This window comes from Stenella coeruleoalba (genome assembly GCF_951394435.1).
Source record: "Stenella coeruleoalba genome assembly, chromosome: 8".
NCBI classification, from domain to species: Eukaryota; Metazoa; Chordata; class Mammalia; order Artiodactyla; family Delphinidae; genus Stenella; species Stenella coeruleoalba.
This window is the reverse complement of record NC_137154.1, coordinates 76,539,028-76,566,646: the sequence shown is the minus strand read 5'-3', so window position 1 is coordinate 76,566,646 and position 27,619 is coordinate 76,539,028. Positions and strand designations below refer to the sequence as shown.

General features: G+C 36.9%; 1 long non-coding RNA gene across 1 annotated transcript; it reads right to left on the bottom strand.

The window, feature by feature from the left end:
- Positions 1-27: 27 nt before the first annotated feature.
- On the bottom strand, positions 28-23,506 carry LOC307190044. Its single transcript, XR_013829355.1, has 6 exons — positions 23,454-23,506; positions 9,093-9,228; positions 7,969-8,085; positions 7,199-7,403; positions 3,406-3,478; positions 28-597 (listed from the first exon to the last, which is right to left on the bottom strand). It is a non-coding gene; the product is annotated as an uncharacterized lncRNA (long non-coding RNA).
- Positions 23,507-27,619: the final 4,113 nt, after the last annotated feature.

Here is a 27,619-nt window from a genome sequence, read left to right as displayed (position 1 = left end):
AGGCTACATTCAAAGCTCTGTAGTCAGACATACTCCACCTACTCAATCATTTGGCTGGATGTTCCTCATCATTAGTCCAACATGTTTCTGTCAAGAAAACTGCAAAGCCAAAGACAGTTCTGACCTCCAGTCTTTGTAAGTCACTCCTGTAAGATTTCCCAGACTGTCTTGTTCTCATCGATTTCTCCCTTCTATGAACTCTCTTTGTACTTACTAGCTATATCACTTTGTCACTTAATAATACACCCTTCTATGATGTTATTTATGTCACATGTATATATCCTGTATTTTCAACCAGATTGTTTTTAGATACATCTCCCTCAACACTTAGTACAGTGCAATAGGTAGGACATATCTAACATCTTTGAATAAGTCATGAAAAAATGATGAATAAATAAATCTTTTCACATTCTTGATTATAGTGATGATGATGCAAGTTTCTTTTCTAAAGGCTTATCTTTCCCATTTCTACTTACTCCAAAAGAATATGAGGCATAACATGATAATACATCCTAGTGAATCACCTAGGCAACTCCATAATGGCATCCTTCAGAATACTGGACACCTGTTGTTTCTTATCCTCTCATATGAAACATCCTGTAATAATAAAGAAAAATGCATTACTGTGTGGCATCATTCTTTGTTTTCATCCATGTGAATTTTGTAATATTAAAATGGTTCTAGAAATTCGGATATTATAAAATACTTTTAAATTGGTGTTTGTTACATACTGAAGTGCAATAAAATAATTTGCTTCATTTTTCAAATAGAATAGAAAGTACTGTAATTCTTATTTCAATTTTAGATTTTTTTAAAGTAATGTATAATTATACTCTTTTACTAATGGGAACTAACATTTGCGAGGCATTTGTATTTATAAGGGGCTTTCACATCTATATCCTCATTTATACCTCTCAGCAAGATGGTAATTATTTCCATTCATATATGAAGAAACTCAAATATGTAAAGTGACCTACAGTAAGTGTCCAAACTGGAAAGTGTTCACAGGTCTTTTGATTCCAAATTCAAAGTGCATTTCAATATTCCCTTTGGGCTTCAAAGGAAGAGCTTCCATTGAATGTTAAATTTAAGATCGGGAATAATAAGGTCTTTCTATGGGTTTAAAGTTTACTCCCTTTCTACTTTTTTTTGTGAAAGAAGGAGTCATTACTATCTGACATGGTATTTAATAACATAATATCTAGAGGCAGAATACCTGGGTTTGCAGTCTTATTAGTTATAGGATGCCAGGAAAATTATTTAACTTCACTTGTGCTTCCAATTCCTAATCTGTGAAATCAATGCAATAATAGCACTTAGCTCATGGAATTTATGTGAATTATAAAGTGCTCACCACAGTATCTATCATCATACAGTCAATTTTCAAAATGTTATTATCACTATTATTTCTTAAAGATGACTAGCACTTAATTCTGAATAATATTTATTATCTATATACTATGCCCTGCACGTGGCACATTATCTTTGTGTCTCATTTAATTTTTCAAGTATTCAATCCTGCAAGGCAAATGTGATTATTCTCATTTTACAAATAAAGATACTGAAGTTGACAGTGCATGGCTAGGTAGCAAGTCCAAGGCTTCACCTACAGGTATTCTGCCTACGTTCATCTAATCTCAACCCTTGTTCTTTTCATCTCTGTCTGCTGCCTCTTTGATTGGGCAAATGGACTGAATTTCATGTGTGCCTTAGTTTGGTAAACTCTTAGAGATGGTGTGTACAGTGTTCCCAGAGGACAGAATGCTGTTCTCCCCCAGCATGTGATCAGAGAGTCTTTGTGCTCAGCCAACGCACTGACTGAATCAGGACTGCCTGTGCTGCCCAAGTATAGTCCCAGGAGGAAGGTTGCTGTTTACCCCAGGTTCTCTGATCATTTTATGCAACTCCAATAGCCACTGCTTTCAACAATGATTCTCTTACTCTAGCTGAAACGAAGATCAGACTGGGAGATAGATTTATGCTGAGAATACTGAGCTTAATCTTTCCCTCTCACCACCACCTCCATCCAATATAGACAACTCTAAGAAATCTAATGGATTTGAAATAATAATATACTTAAATTAATTTAGGTACCTTATCTTTTGTTTACTAATAAAAATCTTCACCATACAATTTACTTGTGAAGAGTTGTGAAGTGGTTAAGAGAAATGTAATTTACAGAACTGTAGAAATAATGTAAAAAAATTTCAAGGTATGGGAACAGACTGGAAGCAGCAGGAGGTCTCTAAAGTGGGACCTTGGTTTAGGAGGTAGCTGGATTGGTTTAGGAATTAAGATTATAGTGGATATAAATCCTGGTCTCTAAATGCAAGTTTGCAAGATAGGGTCCATTATTTTCTTTCAGTCAAATTAAATCTGATTTTCTCACATCACTCATTTGTCAAGAAACTCCATTCCAGTCGTAACTGTATCTCCCAAGACAGTACAAGTCAAAGAAGTGCCTGGTCCATGGTGCTTGGATGGAAGAGGAAGGACCTCTAGCCTCTTGTCCATTATGGCCACCATGGTCACCCTCATTTTCAAAACCTACAGTGTCTAAAAGACCAGAGGGTCTTTGCTCTGGACTATATGTTTGAAACAGGAATATTTCCCAAGGTCAAGAATGGTAAAGCATACAGTTCAGCATCCCTAGGTAAATTATATGGCTGTCCCTTTTCATGTCTTTCCTCCTCAAGGCACCATCGCTAAGTGGCAGGACATTGTTTCCTCTATTCCAATCCTTACCTATTTTCCAGTTTCTTTTATTATCTTAAAATATCTTTTCCTCTCCCTTCTAATAACTCGTATTCCTTTCAAAGTTACTTCCTTCTCCTCAAAAGCAATAATCACAACTTCTTCAATAAATATTTTAAAAATTTGAAAACAAAGAATATTTAACAGCTAATTTTTCACCATCTGAGGTTAAGTGAAAACCTGCATGGCACAAAACTGTAGATGTCAGGTGAAAATATTCATTTAGTATTTGTGTACAAATTCATATATAGACAATAAAAAACTAGAAAAAATACATCAAAATGCAAAGACTGAGAAAACATATCAAAATGCTAACAATAGTTATTTTTATCTTTATACAGATTTTTTTTTCCATATTTGCTGGAGTCTCGCTGGGGGTATAGTAACAGGAAGCTGGAAGGTACAACAGGAGACCAGAAGAAGAAGCATATAACTCTACCTGAGGAGGTTATGAAATGACCTAGTTGTGGTCTCCCCAGCATCCTCAGTCAATGGTTAGAAGTACCCCTGGGGAGCATGTGACTCAGTTTTAACACTGCAGAATACTTAAAGTTGTGTCGGATGGAGACTGCCACCCAACAACCGTCTTTGCTGTAGACTCTCCTAGAGATCTAAGCAATGAACCTTCACTGGCTTGCATAGTCTACCCACTTGCACTACAATGATCCACGAATCTATACTTGTTCAGGAGAAGCTCCTTTATGGTTCTTGCGGACATCTCCACCTGAGGGGAAATTTAGAAGTGGAAGTTAGTAGAATGAACTTCAGAACTATAGCACCCATTGGTTCAGCTGGTGTCAGGGCCACACAGGTACTCAACTTCCCCCTCCTCCACTATCCATTCTAAATTCCTCTTTCAAGTCCTGTTGCAGGACTTCGGGATATACCAGGTGGTGTGACTCAAACCTTCATTCTTAAGTGGTCTGGGCTCTTGGTAATATTATCCTTCTTAAGCCAGGTTTGCTGCATGTGTTACAATTACAAATAGCATGGCACTTATAATTGACATGGGTAGTTACAGTTGGTGTGGGAGAACCAAGAGATGTCCAATTGGATTATCTAGGCCCCACGTGTATTATTCCTTACCTCCATTAAGTATAAGCAACCCTACTTCCTCCTGTTTATCAGAAGCAATCATTTCTTATACACAAAGAATCCAAAGTGCAATCATATCTTGTATTTCAATGAGATCTTTGTTATGTTCCCCGGCAAGAGTATGCTCCCTTCACAGATCGGGATCACTAAACCTGCATAGCCTAGAGCTGTCAGAACAGGAAACACAAATTCCTCCTGTGAGGTTGGGGTCGGGGGCTGGGGGGATGGGCACAATTTCATTTTATTCTTATGATGGACTAATGCTGCGCCAAACTGAATCATATGACTTAATTTCAGCAAAACTCTACTAATAGCAGTTCTGGACAGAGAGTCACATAGTACTCTAAGGCTAAGTATTCTGTTTCAGTAGGGCCCAGTGACATCCCAGAAGCTATTATTAGAAAGGTATATAACTCTCTGCAGCAGGTAGCATGGTTCTGCTCTAGAAGCAGAGCCTGCATTGTGGTTCTCCCACTGGGGCTTACCATTAATTCTACCCTGAATCTTATTCTACCCCTGAAACCTTAACATCAAAAGGTCTGCTGGATTGCATTTGCAGTTAAGCCTGCTACAGAGCCTTTACCTGTTTTGGCCCCATTCAACACTGCCAGTAGGTATATGGATCATAGAAGTATTCCCAGGTTTGGAATGTATTGCCTTCACCACTCAAAGAGGCCTAGTGGGTGCTATGCTCACTTATTTATAACATGAAATGCAAGACGCAGTGATAGGTCTTTTATTTCAGAGGTGACACGCTAGCATGCCCCTGATAATGCCCCTAAATCTTTACTGAAGTAGCTAGCTCCTGAATTTCCACAGGGTTATTTATCACCCTTAGGGGTACATGTCTCTTACAAAGGTCTCCACCATGCTAACCAGCTCTTGCTCATTTTGCCTAGTCAGTCTGTGGTCATGGGTTTAATAAATCAATATCATATACTGCAGAATGTCCAACTGGCCCAGATTCTTCAGACTATATTATGGCCAAGCATGAGGGAGTTAACATAGCCCCAGGGCAAAACTGAATGAAAATATGAAGTGTTTTCAGAAAAAGAAAACTGCATTTGCTAAATCAAAAGCCACATACCAAACATCTGAGACCTTCTTAATCTGTTATAGTAATGATTCTGTATTCATCAAGTAAGCTGCAATTTGGGCTACTACTTTTTTGAGCTTGAAGTAGTCTACAGTCTTCTTCAACACATCTGGTCTGTTTAGGGGTTTGACCAGTGAATTAAATGGAAATATGATAGATATCACCACCCTGCAGCCTTTAGGTCTTTACTGGTGACACTAATCTCAGCCAACTCCTGTGATAAATTGTTGTTTTTAATTTTCTACATTGGCCAGGAAGGCAGGAGGAGCCACTTTCAGTGACTTCCACTTGCATTCCCCACTATGACAATTATTACCCCATAGGCCAAGGATCTAATATGGTGGTTACTTAAGTTGCCAAGAATTTTAATCCTTGTTATCAATTTTGGGACTAGGAAATGCCCACCAACCCAATGTAGACCAGACTTTATCCAAGATTTCATTTATCACCTGTCTTCTGTAAGCATGTTTCCAGTTCATAGTCATCTAAGTAAATGGCTATAGACAGTGATGTACTGATAAATACTTTAACAATTAGCCCTCTGGGAATGGGTAGTGGGGAGAGGGAGAACAACCTCTTCCATAATGTTTTCTGATTTCCAGGGTGTAAATACTCCCACCATGGCCAGTTTCAGGCTTCCATCAAAGATCTCCAAAGAGATGCACATTTCAACTCTTTGGACCTGGTAAGAGTCAGCTCCAGCACACTACTGGCTGTAGGTCCTTTTAGGGTAGAATTGCCACAGTATTATAGAATCTTACCCCTGACAACCCAGCCATGTGTTTATTCAGTGGATTCCAGATCTGAAAATTGACTCAGGTTCAGGAGGTGAGCCTAGCCCTCAACTTCCTGTTTCTCCATTCCTGCCTTCTTCTGATTGTAGATATTAAGTAGCATCCTTGTTGGTTGTCTATCTGTTTTGCCCCTTGGGATACCATGTTCTTTTAAGCACCTCCACAACTCTGTGGTCAAGCCCCCTTGACATTACCAGTTGTTATGGTAATTGTAGCTGACTGGCTCCTGGTGAATAAGCATTGTCAATTGTCCTCTATTATTTTGGGGCTCTATCATCCTTATAGCCATAAAGGAATCCAGCTCTGTGACTGCTTTTCCTATCATTATACCTAGTCTTTAGGGAAAAGTAACCATTTAACTTATTAGTGAAGCTTGTGCCTTTACACCAGCACATCCCTAACAGCCTTGGTGAATGTCATATCCTCTGGACCTATGCATAATTCTTTGATGAGTCCTCTGGCCTCACAAAATATATCCATATCAGAATGTTCACTCCCTGAGCCTTTCCATTTCTTCCTCTACCACTTGCCAAGACAATTCAGGCATTTCTATTTCACTCCTTGTGGACCATCACTTTCTCTAAGTTCTAAGAGCCACCCTAGGAGTAAATTTTCCTTATCTCCTAGCACAACTTGTCAAGAAGTTAAATTCTGTGTCCTGAGAAAGTGCTTCCAAGTTAGTGAATTCTTGCTTATTCAATATTGTTTATAGACCCCTTAATCAAGCACCCTTAAAATCCAATCCCAGACATAATTCTTTATCTCCTGCTATAAGCGTGCTAGCTTATTCTTGCGGGTTCTTTGGGGGTATAATCTTCCCTTCCTTATTAGGCTCAGCCCATCTCCACCTCGGTTATGCTGAGATTCAATCCTAAGAATTGGCCTGAAAGCCAGGAAAAGAGATGGGGGTAATGCTGTTGACTTGCAGGGGAGAGAAATCTATATTGTATTCCCATATTGGAGAAGTTCTAGCTCTTATTAGGAAGAGGTTGGCTACTTCATCAAGCTCTGGGTTCTAAGTCAAATTTCTTAGGGTGGCAGCCCCCAGATAACCCTATCATGTATTTCAGTAGTCCTAGGTTTTCCCAAACAGGGCCCTGACCTTAACATAACAGATCTCTCCGGACTGAGCATTTAAAATTCTGTGGAGCTCTTATATTAAGGTCTGATCTTACTCCTCAGTTGTGCCCACTCTTCTACTACATGAAATAAGGGCCAAGAGCCCTGTGGCTCTCATACATAATCTTTTTAACTACTCTCATTTTTTCAATATACCTCTGTTAAGCATCAATACAACTTATTAATAACCAGCCAACTGCCCTGTTCCTCTAGATATTGTTCCAGTCACACTTTTGAAATTCCTGAATCATCTCACTGTCGAGGTCTTTACACCAGACTTTTTACTAGGACTTTTTTACCAGATCAGTATTGGTAAAAGTTTCAGCCATTGGCCTATCACCTTGTGACAGGCTTTTCCATGCCTGACATCTACATGAGATGTAGTTCCTCTTGACATCTAGGCAGTGAGTGAGTCAGTCCTCAAGCTCCATCTTACATACAACCTGGTTTCTTAGGCCATTGCTGGTATCATTGATACAGTTCTCCAGGAAAAAAGATGCCAATGTGGATTCAGACATGCAAGACATTTACTGGGGGTAAAATTTCTGTGAAAAATAAAGGAGAGAAGAAGGTAGCAGAAGGAGTAGGCATTGAAAGAAATGATAAACTCATACTGGAGTAGGCATTGTGAGGACCCCTGCCCTGACGGTAGAGGAAGTTCTTCAATTAAACCTCAGTTCTGCTTTCTTGGAAAAACTTCCTCACCCATTTGTTTTTCATGGACATTGACTTGATTCTCTGACAGGAATAGGGTTTTTAACTATTACCTCCTATGTCATATCCATAATGACTACTAGGGACTATGCCTTCCCTGAGGGATAGTCGGGCAAGTTTGGAAGCCCAAAGTTTATGACTTGAATAGTCACAAAGTTTATTAGACTAGGCTCATGGTTTCTTTTGCAAAATAATCTCCTCAAAAATTTAGAAATCTCCAGATATATTTGTTTCCTATCAACTTCATGTGCCAACAGCTCTACCCATAAGTTCTTCTCTAAGCATAGCACATAAGCTAACATTGTTTCCTTGCTCTCTTTCTCCCATGCCTCCATTTTACCTTAATTTGCATCCATTGAGACCATTTGAGTATAGGCTTGACTGAGAAGTCCATACCTCAATCTTCTCTTTTGCAGGAGGGCTAGGTCCCTTTGCTTGAAAATCTTCATGAGAGACGTTTGAGCAACAAAAGTCCTCTCTCTTGACATATGAGGTACAAAAGTTTTTCTAAACCTGCAAGGTCCCAAAAGAAATTTCTCTTCCTTTTAATCTCTGCTGGCAAACGTACCGATTCTTGACTAAGTTCATTTTCTTCCCTGCTATACCTTGTTAAAAGCGTCATGGAGCAGACAACACAGAAAATTTTGCCTCTTTACAAACACTTCCCTTAAAGTTTTAGGCCTAGTAAGCATTCATCCTGCCTTCAAATTTATCACAGGCAATTGACTTACCAAACACTTTACTACAACATCCAAGGATGGCAGATTTCAAGCTTAACTGCTAAAACAATGCCACATAGTTTGGATTTTTCTTATGGTCAGAATATGGCTTGAAGTTACAAATTCTAGATAATAGAAAAGGTGATCTAACAAAAGAATCAAAAAATTCAGTGGCTTAAGAACTATACAAGTTTATATCTTTCTCATGAGATATTCTAGAGAGGGTGTTTCATAGGATTAGCAATTGATAGTAGCCCTACCATCTTCAACATTGTGGCTCTGATCATCATCTTTTCAAGCCTACAGAGCATGGAGGCACACATATAGAAGTCTAAAAGGGCATAAATTACTTCTGCTCACATAATATTTGGGGGAATTTATTCACGTGAGATCATTCCAAGGGGCTTGAGGAATGTATTGTTACAATTCTAGCTATAATTCTATCAGTATGAAAGAAGATAATAATGTATTCTCATTGACAGCTTACACTAAGCTTTCTGAACAGTGTCAGGTATTTCAAATTATTTTCTCAAATTCAACATGTCCAGAACATAACTCATTATTTTCCTACATATTCAACTCTTCATCCTGCTTTTTCTACATCTGTTAATGGCATCACCATTCATCTAGTTATCCCTTCTCAACATATTGGAGTGATGGTTGGCTCTTTCCTCTCTTTCATTACCCATATCCAACTGGATGCCAATAAATTACTTGTTCTTCTTGGTTGGTGCCCTCCACATCATTCTCTTTTTTCTGTTTCCAGCTCACCAATTTAGGCTAGTCCTCATTACTACTTACCTCAATTGTTGTGATGACTTTCTGAGTTTTCTGCACAGCTCCAAATGTTTCCCAGTGTTCCATATAACCTGATGAAGTAGTCTTTCCAAAGCATATCTCTGAACTATTACCTTTATGTTCAGTAGTTCCTCAGGGCCTATACAAAATTATATACAAATTAACCTGCTATCCAATCTGAATAGTCTTGTATTCTATGTCTTTGGTTTGTAATCCAAAAAGGATTAGCTGCCAATGCCCAAATAAATGCATGTGTTTTTCTACTTCCAAGCTTTTGCTAATCTTATTCTGCATTTGAAATTCACTTTTCCCCTATTTTTAGAGAAAGCATAGGCTCTGGCAACCTGATTTCTAATCTTAGCCCCACCACTAGCTTGTTGACCTTGACAGGTCATGTAATATCTCTGAGCCTCTGTTTCATCACTTCTAAAATGAGAATAAAAAACCCACTTCACAGGGTTGTTTTTAGGAATAAATACAATTAACTTCAATAAAGTGCCTATAGATAAGTATTCAATTAAAGTCAATTTGCTTTCTCTCTATTGAAATTGTGCCTATTTCTATTATTACTTGCTCCATTAAGTCTATTGTATTAGTTACACTATTGCTAGTCTTGACACAGATAAATTCCCAAATATCATTGCGCTTGCGTAGTTGGGTTTGCTTTCTTAAACCTCTGCTATTGTCACAAGATAAGCTTGTCCTGTGTAGTCCACTGGTCTAAGGTGAATAAGAGATATACAGAATAGATCTCAACACAATGTGTAGCTTAAAAGAAGTACAGCTAAGACCTTAGTCTAGCCAAATCCTAGTCAACTCATAAATGTGGGTAAGAGAATAAATGATTCATTGTCTTAGGCCACTGAGTTTGGAGTGGCTTGCTATGAAGCATTACTGTAACAAAACTGATAGATACATGTTGTAATACTAAACATAGTACACTCAACAGACACTCAGTAAATTGTACAAAGTTGATTTAAGTAAAAAACAACTGTAATCACAATACTAATAATTGTGCTCCCTTAAAGGAAAAAAATATTAGCAAAAAATAATGTTATAAGACCCTCAGCTTTTTCATTGTCAGAAACAGGTGATTCAAAAACCAGCACCTTGGAGGAGGGTGGGACAAGATGGTGGAGTAGGAAGATCCTGGGCTTGCCTCTTCCCATGAACATAAACCATAATTACTACTTCATATAGAGAAACTACCTCTGAGAATAACATGAATACTAACAGAAAAGTTTTTCCAGAACTAAAGGAAAAGCCACACTGAGATGGCAAGGAGGGGCAGAGACATGGTCTGGCCAAGACTCATACTTGCAGTGCTGCAGTCCATCAGTGGGAGGGACATCACAGCCTTGGAGGTTCTCCCTGAAGACCAAAGGTTCTGAATCCCATATTGGGCTCCCCAGCTCAGGGGACTTGCAAAGATGAGTCCCATAGTATCTGGTTTTGAAAACCAGAGGGTCTTACCTCCAGGTGAGTCAGAGGAATATAGGAAACCAAGACTCTGCTCTTAAAGCATGCATGCAAAACCTGACTTGCTCCTAGTCCCAGCACAGAGGCAGCAGTCTGAAAAATGACATGATGGAGACTCACTGACTAAGTCTAAGTGCATGTGCCCAAGGGGCATGGGTCTGTTGAAACTTTCTTTGGGGATGGAGAACCTGGTGGGCACCAGTTTGTGTGTGTGTGTGGCTCATCCTCTATGTAGATGGCCTGGTACTGAGAGGAACCATTTCTGAATCTCCCCAACTAATCTGTGAGCATTCACCTCACCCCAGGCTCACCTGTGGACCCAACAGGATCGGCACCCCTCTAAAGTGTCTCCCATTCTGCCAGACCCAGCTGCTATCCTCAGTTGGCAGTGGAGCCCCTCCAAAGCGGCCCCCTTGCCCTGACAGACCTGATGTGCACCCTCGGCTGGCAGCAAAGCTCCTCCAAAGTGGACCCACACCCTGCCAGTCCTTGCAGGTGCTCTTAGATGGCAATAGAGCCTCTCCAAAGTGGCCATACACCACACCAATTCTGGCTGGCACTAAAGCCTCTTCAAAGTGGCCCAGTGCCTTGCTAGTCCCACAGGAGCTCCTCCAAAGTGAATACTGCCCCTAGGGCTGGCACTGCGCACTAGAGTAAATACAATAGTTGCACCCAAGCCTTACAGCCACACAGACCAGGAGCCAGCTCTGCACACTAGTGCAACCACAAGAAGCGTGGCCCAGACAACAGGAGAACACATGCAGTAGAACACAGGGGACACATCTGGAGCACCTAGCTCTGGTGACCAGAGGGGAATGTGCTACTGAGCCACACAGGACACCTTCTACACAAAGCCACTCCTTAAAGACAGGGAGATGTAGCTAATTTACCTAATACATAGAAACAAACACAGAGTTAGGAAAAATTGGGAGACAAAGGGATGTGTTTCAAACAAAAGAATAAGACAAAAACTCAGAAAAATAACTAAACAAAACAGAAATAAGCAATCTTCCATATAAGGAGTTCAAAGTAATGATCATTAAGATACTCATGGAACTCAGAAAAATGGAGGAAAACAATGAGAACTTCAACAAAGAAAAAATATTAAAAAAGTAATCAGAGCTGAAGAATACAATAACAGAAATAAAAAATAAACTGGAGGGAACCAGCACCAGATTATATGATGCAGGAGAAAAAATAAGCAATCTGGAAAACAGGCTAGTAGAATTCACCCAATCAAAACAGCAAAAAGAAAAAAATTATCAAAAAACTGAGGATGGGGCTTCCCTGGTGGTGCAGTGGTTGAGAATCTGCCTGCTAATGCAGGGGACACAGGTTCGAGCTCTGGTCTGGGAGGATCCCACATGCCGTGGAGCAAATAGGCCTGTGAGCCACAACTACTGAGCCTACGTATCTGGAGCCTGTGCTCCACAACAAGAGAGGCCGCGATAGTGAGAGGCCCGCGCACTGTGATGAAGAGTGGCCCCCGCTTTCCACAACTAGAGAAAGCCCTCACACAGAAACAAAGACCCAACACAGCAAAAATAAATTAATTAATTAATTAAAAAAAAAAACTGAGGATGGTCTAAGAAACATTATAATAACATCAAGCATACTAAAATTCACATTATAGGTCTCCCAGGAGGAGAAGAGAGAAAGAAAGGGACAGAAAACCTATTTGGACAAATAATGGCTAAAAATTTTAGGGAACTTCACTTTTCCTAACCTGGGGAAGGAAATAGACCCCCATGTCCAGGAAGCACAGAGTCCTATGTAAGATGAAATCAAAGAGATCCAATCGAAGACACATTATAATTAAAATGTCAAAAGTTAAAAGGAGAGTCTTCAAAGCAGCAAGAGAAAAACAATTTGTTACAAACAAGGGAGCCCCACAAGACTATCAGCTGACTTTCCTGCAAAAACTTTACATGCCAGAGAGAATGGCATGACATATGCAAAGTACTTAATGGAAAAAAAAAAAACAAAAACTTACAGCCAAAATACTCTATCTGGCAAGGTTATTAGGAATTGAAGGAGAAATAAAGAGTTCCCCAGACAAGCAAATATTGAAGGATTTCACAGCCACTAAAACAAACTCACAAAATAATGTCAAAGGGAACTTTTTTAAACAGAAAAAAAAAGACTGTACTAGAAATATAAAAATTATGAAAGCAAAAATATCCTTGGTAATGGCAAAAATAGAGTAAAGGTAGTGACTCAACCACCTGTATATAGTATGAAGGTTAAAAGACAAAGCTAGTAAAATCTTATATATCAACAATGATTAGTTAAGGAATACACAAAATAATTGCTTTGCAATGTTGTGTTAGTTTCTCATATAAAAAGGTGTTAAAGATGACATCAAAAACATAAAATGTTGGGGGTAAGGAGTAAAAATGTAGTGCTTTTAGAACATGCTCAAACTTAAGCAACCATCAACTTAAAATTGACTGCTATATACATAGGTTGTTATATAGGAACCTCATGGTAACCAAAAACCAAAACCAAATAATAATTATACAAAAAATAAGGATAAAAGAATGTAAACATAATGCTAAAGAAAGTCATCAAATCACAAGGGAAGAGAGCAAGAGAAAAAGAAAGTAACAAATAAGAACAACAAAAATAACAAGAAAACAATTAACATAATGGTAATAAGTACAAACTTATCAATAATTACTTTAAATGTAAGTGGACTAAATGCTCAATCAAAAGACATATGGTGGGGCTTCCCTGGTGGCGCAGTGGTTGAGAGTCCTCCTGCCGATGCAGGGGACACGGGTTCGTGCCCCGGTCCGGGAAGATCCCACATGCCGCGGAGCGGCTGGGCCCGTGAGCCATGGCTGCTGAGCCTGCGCGTCCGGAGCCTGTTGCTCCGCAACGGGAGAGGCCACAACAGTGAGAGGCCCACGTACCGCAAAAAAAAAAAAAAAAAAAAAGACATATGGTGACAATGTATATATTAAAAAGACACATATATATATATATATGCTGTTTACAAGAGAATTACTTCAGAGCCAAAGACACACACAGACTGAAATTGAGGGGATGAAAAAATGGTATTCTATGCAAATGGAAACAAAAAGAAATCCAGGGTAGCAACACTTATATCAGAAAAAATGGACTTTAAAACAAAAACTGAAGCAAGAGACAAAGAAGGACGTAACATAACAATATAGGAATCAATCCAAGAACATATAACATATGTAAGTATGTATACACCCAACACCTAAATACATAAGCAAATATTAACAAACATAAAGGGAGATATTGCCAGTAATACAATAGTAGAGGACTTCAACAACCCACTTACATCAATGATTAGATCATTTAGACAGAAAATCAATAAGGAAACATTGGCATTAAATGACACCTTAGACCAGATTGCCTTAATAGATATATACAGGACATTCACTCAGAAACAGCAGAATACACATTCTTGTCAAATGAACAGGGAACATTCTCCAGGATAGATCACACATTAGGCAACAAAAGCGTCTCAATAAATTTAAGAAGATCGAAATCATATCAAGCACCTTTTCTGACCATAACTGTATGAGTCTAGAAATCAACTCCAAGAAAAAACCTGTAAAAAAAAATATGTAGAGTCTAAACAACATGTTACTAAACAACCAAGGCTCACTGAAGAAATCAAAGAGGACTGAAAATGTCTGGAGACAAAAATGGAAACACAACATTCCAAAAATCAATGGGTCAGAGCAAAGGCAATTCTAAGAGGGAAGTTTATAGCAAAACAAGCCTACCTCAGGAAATAAGAAAAATCTCAATTATGCAATCTAATCTTATACTTAAAAAAAAAACTAGAGAAAGAAAAAACAAGGCCCAAAGTTAGTAGAAGGAAGAAAATAATAAATCAGATTGCACATAAATGAAATAGAGTTTAAAAAATTAGAAAAGATGAATGAATCAAAGAGTTGGTTCTTTGAAAAGATAAACAAAATTGATAAACCTTTAGCAAGACTCATTTAAGAAATAAAGAGAGAAGGCCCAACTACATAAAATCAGAAATGAATGAGAAGTTACAACCAACATTATGAAATACAAAATATTGTAAGAGGTGACTATAAAAAATTATATGCCAACAAATTGGACAACCTAGAAGAAATGGATAGATCCCTAGAAACATATAATCTTCCAAGACTGAATCAGGAAGAAATAGAAAATATGAACAAACCGTTGCTACTACTGAAATTAAATCAGTAATCAAAAAACTCCCAACAAACAAAATTTCAGGACCAGATGATTTCACAAGTGAATCCTACAAAACATTTAAATAAGACTTACTACTTATCTTTCTCAAAGTTGCCCAAAGGTATTAAAGAGAAAGGAATGCTTCAGAACTCATTCTACAAGGCCAGCATCACCCTGATGCCAAAACTAGACAAAAACACCACACGCACACACACACAAAAATTACAGGCTAATATCACTGATGGGTATAGATGCAAAAATTCTCTACAAAATGCATTCAACAATACATTTAAAGGGTCATACACCATGATCAAGTAGGATTTATTGCAGGGATACAAGAATGGTTTAATATCCAAAATCAATTAACATGACACCCCATATTAACAAACTGAAGTATGAAAACCATATGATCATCTCAAAAGATACATAAAAAGATTTTTACAAAATTCAACATGTATTTACAATAAAATCTCTCTACAAAGTTCGTAGAGTGGGAACATATCTCAACATAATAAAGGCCACAACCCATAGCCAACATCACACTCAATGGTGTTAAGCTTAAAGAGCCCTAAGATCAGGAACCAGACAAGGATGTCCACTTTCACTACTTTTATTCAACATAGCATTGGAATTCCTATTAACAGCAATGAGACAAGGAAAAGCAATAAAATGTATCCAAATTGGAATGGAAAAAGAAAAACTGTCACTGTCTGCACGTAATGTGATACTACACATAGAAAATCCTAAAGGTGCCACCAAAAAACTCTTAGAACTCATCAATGAATTCAGTAAAGTTGCAGGATACAATATTAATATATAAATTTGTTGAATTTCTATACACTAACAACAAACTATCAGAGATAGAAATTAAGAAAATAATCCCATTTATAATTGTATCAAAAAGAATAAAATACCTAGGAATAAATCTTAGGTAAAAGAGCGTAAAAGACCTGTACTTGGAAAACTATATGACAATGATGAAAGAAATTGAGGAAGACACAGTTGGAAAAATATACCTTATTCATTATTGGAAGAATCAATATTGTTAAAATGACCATACTACCCAAGGAGACCTACAGATTCAATGCAATCTATATCAAAATACCAATGACATTTTTCACAGAGCTAAAACAAATAATTCTAAAATTTGTATGGAGCAACAAAAGACTCTGATAGCCAAAGCAATCTTGAGAATAAAGAACAAAGTTGGAGGTGTCATTTTCTTTGTACTCAAACTATCTACAAAGCTATAGTTATCAGAACAGTATAGTACTGGCATAAAAACAGATACATTGATCAATGGAACAGAATAGAGAACCCAAAAGTGAACCCACACTTATATGGGTAATTAATCTATGGCAGACGAGGCAAGAATATACAGTAGGGAAAAGACAGCCTCTTCAATAAATGATGGTGGGAAAACTAGACAGCTACATGTATAAGAATCAAACTGGACCATTTTCTTACAACATATATAAAAATGTATTCAAAATGGATTAAAGATTAAATGTAAGACTGGAAACCATAAAACTGGTAGAAGAAAACAGGCAGTATGCCTTTTAACATCAGTCTTAGCAGTTTTGGGAGGGTCTATCACCTTTTGCAAGGGACACAAAAGCAAAAAATAGGCAAATGGGACTACATGAAACTAAAAACTTTGCTTTTAGTGAGAGCAAGGGAACTGCCAATACAATGAAAGGCAACCTACTGAATGGGAGAAAATATTTGCAAATCATATATTCTATGACTTCCCTGGCGGTCCAGTGGTTAAGACTCTGCAGTTCCAATGCAGGGGGCGCAGGTTCAATCCCTGATCAGGGAACTAAGATCCCACATGCCACGTGGCATGGCTAAAAACTTTTTAAAAAAGTCATATATTCTATAAGGGGTTAATATTAAAATTATATAAAGAAATGACACAATTCAATATCAAAACAACAAACAATTCCAATTAAGAAATGGGCAGTTTTCCAGAGGAGACATACAGGTAGCCAACAGAGACATGAAATGATGCTGAACATCACTAATCCTCAAAACATGCAAATCAAACCCACAATGATATACCACCTCACTCCTGTCAGAATGACTTTCACTTAAAAGACAACAAATAAGTGTTGGGGAGGATGTGGAAATAAAGGAACCACTGTGCACTGTTGGTGGGAATGTAAATTGGTGTGGTCACTATGGGAAATATTGCTCAGCCATTAAAAAATGAAATCATGCCATTTGTGACAACATGGATGAACCTAGAGGGTATTATACTAAGTCAAATAAGACAGACAGAGAATTACAGATACCCTTATGAGTGGAATTTAAAAAAACAAAAGAACCAGCAAACAACACAAAATAGAAGCAGACTTACACATACAGAGAGCAAGCTGGTGGTTGCCATAGGGAAGAGGAGTGGACAGTTAGGGAAAATAGGTGAAGAGGATTAAGAGATACAAAGTTCTAGTTATAAAATAAGCCACAAGGATGTAATATACAGCATTATACACAGGAATATAGTCAATAATACTGTAATAATTTCATTTGGTGACAGATAGTTACTGCTCTTGTCCTGGTGATCAATTTGTAATGTATTTGATGGATCACTATGTTGTGCACCTGAAACTAACATAACATTATACACCAACTACAATTTAATTAAAAACAAAAACAAAAACATCACCTCAATGCAGTTGTTCAATGTCAATGTCAGTCATCCTGAATATGGCAATAATTAGTGAATGGTATTGCAGAGCACAGGGGTATATGTAGTATACTTCTCCTTTAAAATGACTCATGTGGAATAAAGTGAGGATTCAATTTTAACTGCACTTTGAAGTTTTATGAAATCCTCATAACAATATAAGTTATTGTTTATTTACCACCTTGTATACCATATACCAAATGCAACGATAGGTACTTGTAACACACTATCATATTTAAATTCAAATTATAAATTAGCCCCATGAAATATGTATTATTTTCTCCACAGAGTTTAAATTACCCTCCCGAGGTCACACACTTGCTATGCAGGTCAGAGCTGGGATGCAAACACAGATAAGTCTGACTTCAAAAACATCCTTTTCCACTGTGCCACACACTGAGAAAAAATTGAATTTACTTAGACTTAGGCAAAAGGGTGCCAAAACTAACTTCACTTATAACTTTTTAAAAGTAAGTTGTATTAATTATTCATATTTAACTTTGGTTAACTTCAATTGAATACATACAGCACATTTGTTTAACTAGAGGTCACTTTTTCAGCAATCTCTGGATTCTTACAAATTCATTCATCTATTCATTTATTAAATAGAAGGTCATTGATCTTAAGCATGTTCCACATGTAGTTTTGGAAACTTGGGAGATAACAAAGAGCCCACAGTCCCTACCTGCAGGGTACTTACAGTCTAACTGGGAGACAGATACGCAAACAAATAACTCAAACTCGATAGTAATTAGAAAAATGTTAGTTAAACAATATTTACACCCATCGGATGGGCAAAAATTAAAATTCTGTATAATGCTGAGTGTTGGTAGGGATATGAAAACTCTGAATGTGGGAATCATGATACAGTACTACTCAGCATTGTCTGATGATGTTTTTTGTTTTAGATATGTCAAATTCTAAATGTCTGTGTGAAACCCAAGTGAGGGTATCAGATTGGAAGTTGATTATTAACAAGTTTAGAGTTAGAAGAGTGCTCTCCAAAAAAAGTATAACTCTATGAGTTTTCCATGGCTAAAGCCATGGAAGCCAGAACAAAAACAAACAACTAAATTAAAAGGCCCCTGAGCAGAGGAGATTCAACATCACTAAATGTCATGCCTGTAGTGAAGACTGGGTGAGACTTGTATATCATGAGTTTTTACTATGCCAACCCAAAGAAGGGAATGTGGTTGAATGAGGCAAAATGTTGGATGGGAATCTGCTAATGAGAGACGGAACTTTGAGTCAGCTGACCCAGGTCCATAGGCAGTCCTTAGGCTGTGCAGCTTTTCTTTTCTTTGTATTATGAACTCCTCTGAAAATTTCATGAAAGTATAAATCCTTCCCCAGAGCAAAGCAGAAACACATTTCAGCGTGTCATTTCAGAGAGTTATGTATCCTCTGATTGATCCCAGGTTAAAAATACCTGGAAAGATTAATTATTATTACGACTGTTTTCCCTTTCCATTTTTTTTTCCTTTTCACCTAATCAGGTTTTCCCATAATCTATCAACTAGTGTCAATGGCATTCACTGAAGATGGTAGGAAAAGTGATCTTGGCATTAAGGCTAATTCCACTGTGGCATAAGCTCACCACTATCCTAGACTGTCTCATTAGGTTTGGAGTAAAAAGGATCCAACTGATACTGTTCTTGTTCCTGGAAATTGATATAAAAGAAACCTAAACTCCCTTTTTTCATGTTCTTGTCTTTGTGTCTATATGATATGTTAAGCTGCTATTTATAAAGCTAAGATATCTTCTGGACTCCATTGCAGAGGCCAAGTGGCATATTAATAGTGACAAAGAAACTGAACTTTTGTCTCCTGGATAAGGAAATTAAATGCCTAGTGATTTAATCTCATGACTGGGTGTCTGCCCTTCCAAGTAATGAGACAAGAACAACAACAAACAACAACAAAAACTAAAGCCTTGGTAATGAATGGTGAAAACTCTAGATAGAAATCCTTTCCTCCTTCATAAAATTACATAAATTAATAATAGGAAAGAATGTTTAATCAAACAAACTTGTCAGCCTTTTACTATTATTTACACTATGTTATTTTCCAGTTCGGTTTTAAGTCTAGAATAATGGATTTTCCACTTTTTTTCCCTTGGAGTTCAGGGCATTTACTTCAGACAGTATCTTTTGTAATATCTAGCACATATTTTACTTTCATCCATCTATGAAAAAAGTGGCAAAATAGAGAGGAAATAGCACTAGATGGAAATCAAAATATCTGGAATCAAATCCTACACCAGATAACAGCTTTGTATCTTGGAGCAAGTCCCTATATCTCTCTGATTTTCTGATTTGTAAACTAAGGCAATACTCCTCCTGCATATGTGATAAGGTTGTTGCAAAGATCAAACGGGGTATTCAAAGCATTTTTTTCAAGTTTGGTTCAAATTTTAAATGAAGAAACTACTGCTCAGACAAGTTGTTTTGAGTAAATACATAGCTTTGTTACAGAGCTAAGACCCCCAACTTTGACTCAAAATTTGCTATGGAGGATTATCTGAGCCTCTTTGGTGATGAGCACTTGGATAAACTGCTTAAAGGGTGTGTGTGCAAGGGTGGAATGTGAGATACTGCCTACATCCCCAAGAGACCAGTTGGATTAAGTTTAGATGGCTGTTGAACCACTTTATAAAAAGGGAGGACACTAATAATTACAGGGCTTTTTGTTTTGCAAAGCATTGTTTACAAATTTGAGGCCAGAGCTTGGTTGTTTGACAACAGCAGAGATATAAAAGGCAGGAATCTAAAAAAACAAAACAAAAAATGGTCATGAAGAACTTAGGGGCAAGATGGGAATAAAGACGCAGACCTACTAGAGAATGGACTTGAGGACACGGGAAGGGGGAAGGGGAAGCTGGGACAAAGTGAGAGAGTGGTAGTGTATATATGACATATAAACAGTACCAAATGTAAAATAGATAGCTAGTGGGAAGCAGTCGCATAGCACCAGGAGATCAGCTCAGTGCTTTGTGACCAGCTAGAAGGGTGGGATAGGGAGGGTGGGAGGGAGAGAGATGCAAGAGGGAAGAGATATGGGGATATATGTATATGTATAACTGATTCACTTTGTTATAAAGCAGAAACTAACACACCATTGTAAAGCAATTATACTCCAATATAAACGTTAAAAAATATAAAAAATAAATTCTTTTTCACAAAAACAAAACAAAACAAACAAAAAAAGGCAGGGAGAAGGAGAGAGAGAAACCTTAATGTTTGGTCATTAAATAAGGTACTTGGATGAAAACAAAAATTTTAAATGGGGAATTGTATTAAATTGTTTGCTCTGCTCTGTGGTGTGAGATGTAAACTTTTTTATCAGTCCCACGTGAAATCTTTATTACAATCTCTCTAGCTCAGTGTTTCATGGAGGAGGTTTGCACTGCGGGGAGATGCTACAAAGCCCTGAGTTCTACATCAAGGCTGAGGCAGAACCAAACCAGAGGCTGCCCCCTGAAGGGCAGCCAGATAAGAGTTACATGGGGATTAACAGAGATAAAAAAATGAACACAGAGGTCCATAAATATGGCTAATTATTTTATTGTTATGACCAGCCAGCTCCCGAGTCTGACAGAGAACTAACAATTTAGTATCCCAGAGAAGGGAGGAGTGGCTGTGTTATAATCTGTGGTCTTTCAACTCCTCACCATAGTTACAATGACTGTTTAGCTCTTTAAAGCTACATGGGGCAAAAAAAAAAGATGCATTCAATGTGTTCCATTTCCATCATTAAATTTTAATTTTCCTCCATATCCTCTTTCTACCAAAATATATCTCAGCCATACCTTAGAATTAACCTCATAGAAACCTTTCCCTCTCCTCACCATAATTAGTTATTCATTCCAACACACCACAGCAGTAAGCATCTTTCTTTGATAAGAAAAAGCAGCATGAATCTATGGAGTCAGTTTAAGATAAACAACTACATAAGCATGTGAAAGACTCATATATCAAAGCTTTTGAAATATTGTGAATTTTATTTGAAAGTAAATTTGAATTGATTTTTGATTATTCACTGCTTTATTCACAGAATATCCAGCTTTATCACCATAAATTCAGAGTTGATGCTTGTCTTTACCTCTGTATGCCTAATAAAAATCTTTAGCTAGATGTATCAACTGGTTCATGAAGCATCTTGCACGTATGCTAAAGAGCATAGTTATTGAAATAATGTAACATTTCCTTTTTATTATGCCTACAAGCCAGAAATGCAAGTTGGTGAACTTTTGGATTTTTATAGAGACTGAGGCACTACTGGATTTAGAGGATAAGAGCTGGGAGAGACTAAACATACTGCAATGTGAGGGACAGTATGCACAATGAGGAATTGTCACCTCCTAATGCCAAGATACCCTCATTGAGAGACACTCCTATATTTTACTGAGATGGCAGAGGCTCACAGATACATTAGAAGAGAATTCCCGACTTCTTGATCTTTGACACACCTATATGAAGAATTCCAAAGATTAAACTACTATGGTTGTTATGCAACATTGCTTCACTCTACAGGTGATAAGTAGGGAGTGAGGTAGGACAGTATACAATCTATCGCAGTCAGTCATACCATCATGAGCTTATGATGCTGGTTCACTTATCAGGGCAACCAAATATGCCAAGACCTATACCTACTATTACTACCAAATGAATCAGAAACTGGGGCTTATTAACCGGTTGTTTTTAAAAAGTTGATTGAGTTTCTACTTTCTATTATTAAACCATTCAATAACAGGTAAAATAAAACAATCATTTTATGTTTAAAGATTAAAGACACTTAAAGACAACACTGTAGATCTCTTGACTGCTAATGAAAGAATACTAAATGCAAGTAGATTTTGACAAAGATCTCTGGTGCTATCCAGGGTCAGCAGGAGAGAGTTCTTTGATAATTATCAATGACCAGTATATAGGATATAGGAGGGGCACTCACACTGCATATTTGCCATTGGAGATATTTAAAAAGTTCTTAAATTTCTTACAATATGCATTATAATTGTAACTATAGTGAATCAATAAATATGAGAGCTATATTACTATCAGATATTATTGTATACTATGTGGATAATAGGTGATGAATCCATTATTAAAGCAATTTTAATTGCTTATTTAAATATATGCCTTGATAGTGAAAATATAACTATATAGGATTAACTAATATCCAAAGAGAGAGAGAGATTTATATTCTGGATCAATTGAATTATTGTGGTTCAGGGAGCACAACGCCCCAGAAACAAAGAGTATTATTCTTAATCTATGATGCATGACTTCTCTTTAGGAAAAAAATTCTTTGTCCACAATATATATTTTCATTGATTCTTATCGTCCCACTATTGTTGCTGAGGCTTTAAAAGTAATCACTTTAATGTCTTTAAATCCTGGTCAAAAAATCCAGGATGAGTTGAAGATTTTTCGTTCACTAAATTATTTCTAAATTTGTAAGGGATCTGGAAATCTGATATTTCTGATTTTACCAGAAATATTTATCAGACTCTTCAAAGCCTTAAGTTACGCTAACTTGTCTTAAAGTTTAAGTAAATGCCTAATTAGATCCAAGATCTTGATATTAAATACCACAAAGTTTCTCAATGGACTTCTCTGATACCCAGTGAATTTATCAGTTCTACCGATGCTATAATAGATAGTGAGGCTATACAACCAAACGCTAACAAACAATGCATATGGGCAGTTATACTATGAAAATATGGAATCGGTTAGCAGTTCTACTATGAGATCTAGAAATAGATTAGATAGCTGGAATTAAAAGATGAATATTCTAAAATTAAATTAAATATTTTTGCCATTGCAAAACTCAGCATTGTGGTTAGGCTTACTATGCCTTATTTAGGAGTAGTTACTATTCATTGTGAGACTGTTGAATCAAGAAAATCAATTACCCAGCTACTGAGATGAAAACGTCATTACTCTTATTTATTATCATTTGAATGTTGGCCACATACTTACCATACCTCTGAACCACTTCTGATTTATTTTCTCCCCTTTATAAGCTGTTTTAGCCAATCCAATTCCATTTATCTAAGATAAGAACACTGGATCTTCAAGAGACAAAAGGAGATTTTATTAAATGATTAGCACATCATGAATAAGAAGTCAGAGTCTTACTAAAAATATCTAGGAATGATAAATTTTTTGAAAAGTTTTTGAAAAAAATATGTAATATATCTTAAGAATTATTTTAGAGTATGAAAAGAAAATTTAACAAGGTTTCCAGAGATTTCTCTTATAATTTTAAAAATTATAAAAATTCAAAGATCACATTAGGAGTGGATTTTTAACTGGAAGAATATAGAATATGCAATTTGAAAAATTCTAACCATGAACAAAAATTCAGAACATACTACACTAATTTTCCAACCCCAAGTTCAACCCTTGTTTATATGGATCTGTAAAATTAATTAGAGAATATTAGGGAAAAGAAAAGTATAGCAATTAAAATGTTAGTGAGATGAACCAAATTCAAATTATGGGTGTTTATCAGAATATTCTTTAAATCAAATGACTATCACATTTAATCCTGGCCCCTACAAGATATTGTTTAGAATGTAGTTGGACACACTCGATTGGGCTGGTTACAATACATATTTTCCAGTATTCAATCACTTATGCCTTTGCTAAGTAGAAATACTATTACTAAGATTTTTATAATGTCTTCCAATTTACAAAATACTTACTCTTACCCTCCCTTACTTATTCCTAAAAATATCCCTGTGAGATTGTACAGCTGATATCTCATTTTTATGCACTTGGAAATCAAGAATCCAAGTTGTTAAGTGATTGGATCAAAACTGCAAAGGTACTATGGGGCAGTAGATGGAGATCAATGATAGGTAACCTGCCCCTGGTTCCCATATTCTCCCCACCTCATCTCTCTCATCTTTGCTGCCTCCCATTAGCTGAGGAAGCCCTGATGAAAATATTGCAGTTTTTCAGAGTAATGAAATGAAGCACTGAATGGGAAGCATTCTAATGCTTAGATTCCTATATATGTGTGTATTCATCCATTCAGCACCTATTTAATGAGTGCCTACTATTTGCCTGGTACTGTTCTCGACATTGAGGGCACAGTATCAGCAGTGAACAAAATAGATGCAAATCTCAGCCCTCATTTTAGTATGGAAAAATATATACACAATAAAAAAAGTACAAAGATGTATTAAGTTAAAAAGTAGTAAATTACGTAGAGGAAAAAAATTAAAAGCAAAGAAGGGAAGTAGGGAGTACCAGGAAGGTGGGAAGTTGGCAGAAGTGTGAACAACAGAGGTAAAAGCTTTGATGACAACTTGAGAATGGAATTCAAAGCAAAGAAAACAGAAAGTGCAAAGACTCCAAGGCAAGAATGTACAGGGAGGGGTTGAGCTAGGACCAGAAAAAAACCCAGCATGATAAGAAATAAAAGTCATAGCAACAATGGGGGACCAGATGGAATGGGGAACTGTGGATTATTTTAAGAACTTTGACATTTATTCTAAATGGAGAGCATCAGATGGAAAAAAGTCCATTTCCAATCAGTGGTTAGATAGACATATATTTAGTATTGTTCAAAACGTTAAGATAATATTTTATTCTTCTACATTTCCTAAACTTTAAATAGGAAGGATGGACAAGACATTACAAACATAACCACGGAGAAATGCTGAGTTATAATTTAGTAGTGGTTCTAAATATGGTAATTTAGCAACTGTAAGTTGTAAAATAAAACAGCTGCTTTTACAGCTAAGTTTTTATCCTTTAAAAATGATCAGATGCCCAGTAACCAAGATGAATTACACACTGTGGGAAGCAATAAGTAGAATGGATTCACTGAGATCTAGGTTAAATGTTCATATGTTATCAAAGAGTACTAAAAATGAAATCAAATAATATGGTTTGAGTCAAATTCAGGCGTATATGTGACTCTGAGACAATCACAAAACTTTTCTGAATCTCAGTTTCTTCTATGGGTCTTGTCTACCTCCAAAGAGCACCATGAAAATCAAATGAGGCTCTGAGGATGTGTGTCTGTGTGTGTGTCTGTGTGTGTATAAGCACTATAAATCATTACATATATAAAATAAGTTATTATAAATAGCAGTAATTATATAATTTAGAAATCCTCAAATCACTAGAAATGGGATTTAAATTAATTGGAACTATTAATTCTGGAGGGCTCCTTCTGCCCTTTTGGTAAATGAGGATGTTACCCAGAATCCCATCTAGAACTTCATGCAGTCTTGCTCTCCTCTGCTTTTACTCAGGCTACATATTTCCCCTGAACTCCAGTCCCATATTTCCAGGAGATTATTGAGTATATCCACAAGTATGTAACCTTTAAATTAACATTTACTAAACTAACTTCACTATCTTTCTCCTTCGCCACCTCTCTCCACATAGTCTCTCTCTCAGTGAATGGAACTGCCATCTACCCAATTCCTCAAGTTACAAACCTGACAGTCTTTATGTACCGCTCCCTATCCCTCACATCTTCCATCATTTGAGAACACTGATTCTAGAATCAGTGATTAATAGCTTGATTTAGACTTGGTACTGCCAAGCACTGAGACCTCAGCAAAAAAACGTTTAACCCCTGTGTACTTCAGTTTTTAAAATTTATAAAATGAATGTTTTTTTTCACATCTTTATTGGAGTATAATTGCTTTACAATGTTGTGTTAGTTTCTTCTGTACAACAAAGTGAATCAGCTATATGTATACATATATGCCCATATCCCCTCCCTCTTGAGCCTCCCTTCCACCCTCCCTATCCTACTGCTTTAGGTCATCACAAAGCATCGAGTTGATCTCCCTGTGTTATGCAGTAGTTTCACACTAGCCATCCATTTTACATTTGGTAGTGTATATAGGTCAATGCTACTCACTTTGTCCCAGCTTCCCCTCCCCCACCATGTTCTCAAGTCCGTTCTCTACATCTGCATCTTTATTCCTGCCCTGTCTCTAGGTTCATCAGTACCATCTTTTTATATTCCATATATATGAGTTTGTGTACGATATTTGCTTTTCTCTTTCTGATTTACTTCACTCTGTATGACAGACTCTAGGTCCATCCAGCTCACTACAAATAACTCAATTTCTTTCCTTTTTATGGCTGAGTAATATACCATTGTATATATATATGCCACATCTTTTTTATCCATTCATCTGTCGATGGATATTTAGGTTGCTTCTGTGTCCTGGCTATTGTAAATAGTGCTGCAATGAATATTGTGGTACATGTCTCTTTTTGAATTATGGTTTTCTCAGGGTATATGCCCAGTAGTGGGCTTGCTGGGTCATATGGTAGTTCTATTTTTAGTTTTTTAAGGAACCCCCGTACTGTTCTCCATAGTGACTGTATCAATTTACATTCCCACCAACAGTGCAGGAGGGTTCCCTTTTCTCTACATCCTCTCCAACATTTATTGTTTCTAGATTTTTTAATGATGGCCATTCTGACTGGTGTGAGGTGATACCTCATTGTGGTTTTGATGTGCATTTCTCTAATAATTAGTGATGTTGAGCATCTTTTCTTATGTTTGTTGGCAATCTATATGTCTTCTTTGGAGAAATTTTATTTAGGTCTTCTGCCCATTTTTGGATTGGGTTTTTGTTTCTTTTATATTGAGCTGCATAAGCTGCTTGTATATTTTGGAGATTAATCCTTTGTCAGTTGTTTTATTTGCAAATATTTTCTCCCATTCTGAGGGTTGTCTTTTCATCTTGTTTATGATTTCCTTTGCTGTGCAAAAGATTATAAGTTTCATTAGGTCCCATTTCTTCCCATCACTCTAGGGGGTGCATCAAAAAGGATCTTGCTGTGATTTATGTCATAGAGTGTTCTGCCTATTTTTTCTTCTAAGAGTTTTATAGTGTCTGGCCTTACATTTAGGTCTTTAATCCATTTTGAGTTTATTTTTCTGTATAGTGTTAGGACGTGTTCTAATTTCATTATTGTACATATAGCTGTCCAGTTTTCACAGCACCACTTATTGAAGAGGCTGTCTTTTCTCCACTGTATATTCTTGCCTCCTTTGTCAAAGATAAGGTTACCATATGTGTGTGGGTTTATCTCTGGGCTTTCTATCCTGTTCCATTGATCTATATGTCTATTTTTGTGCCAGTACCATACTGACTTGA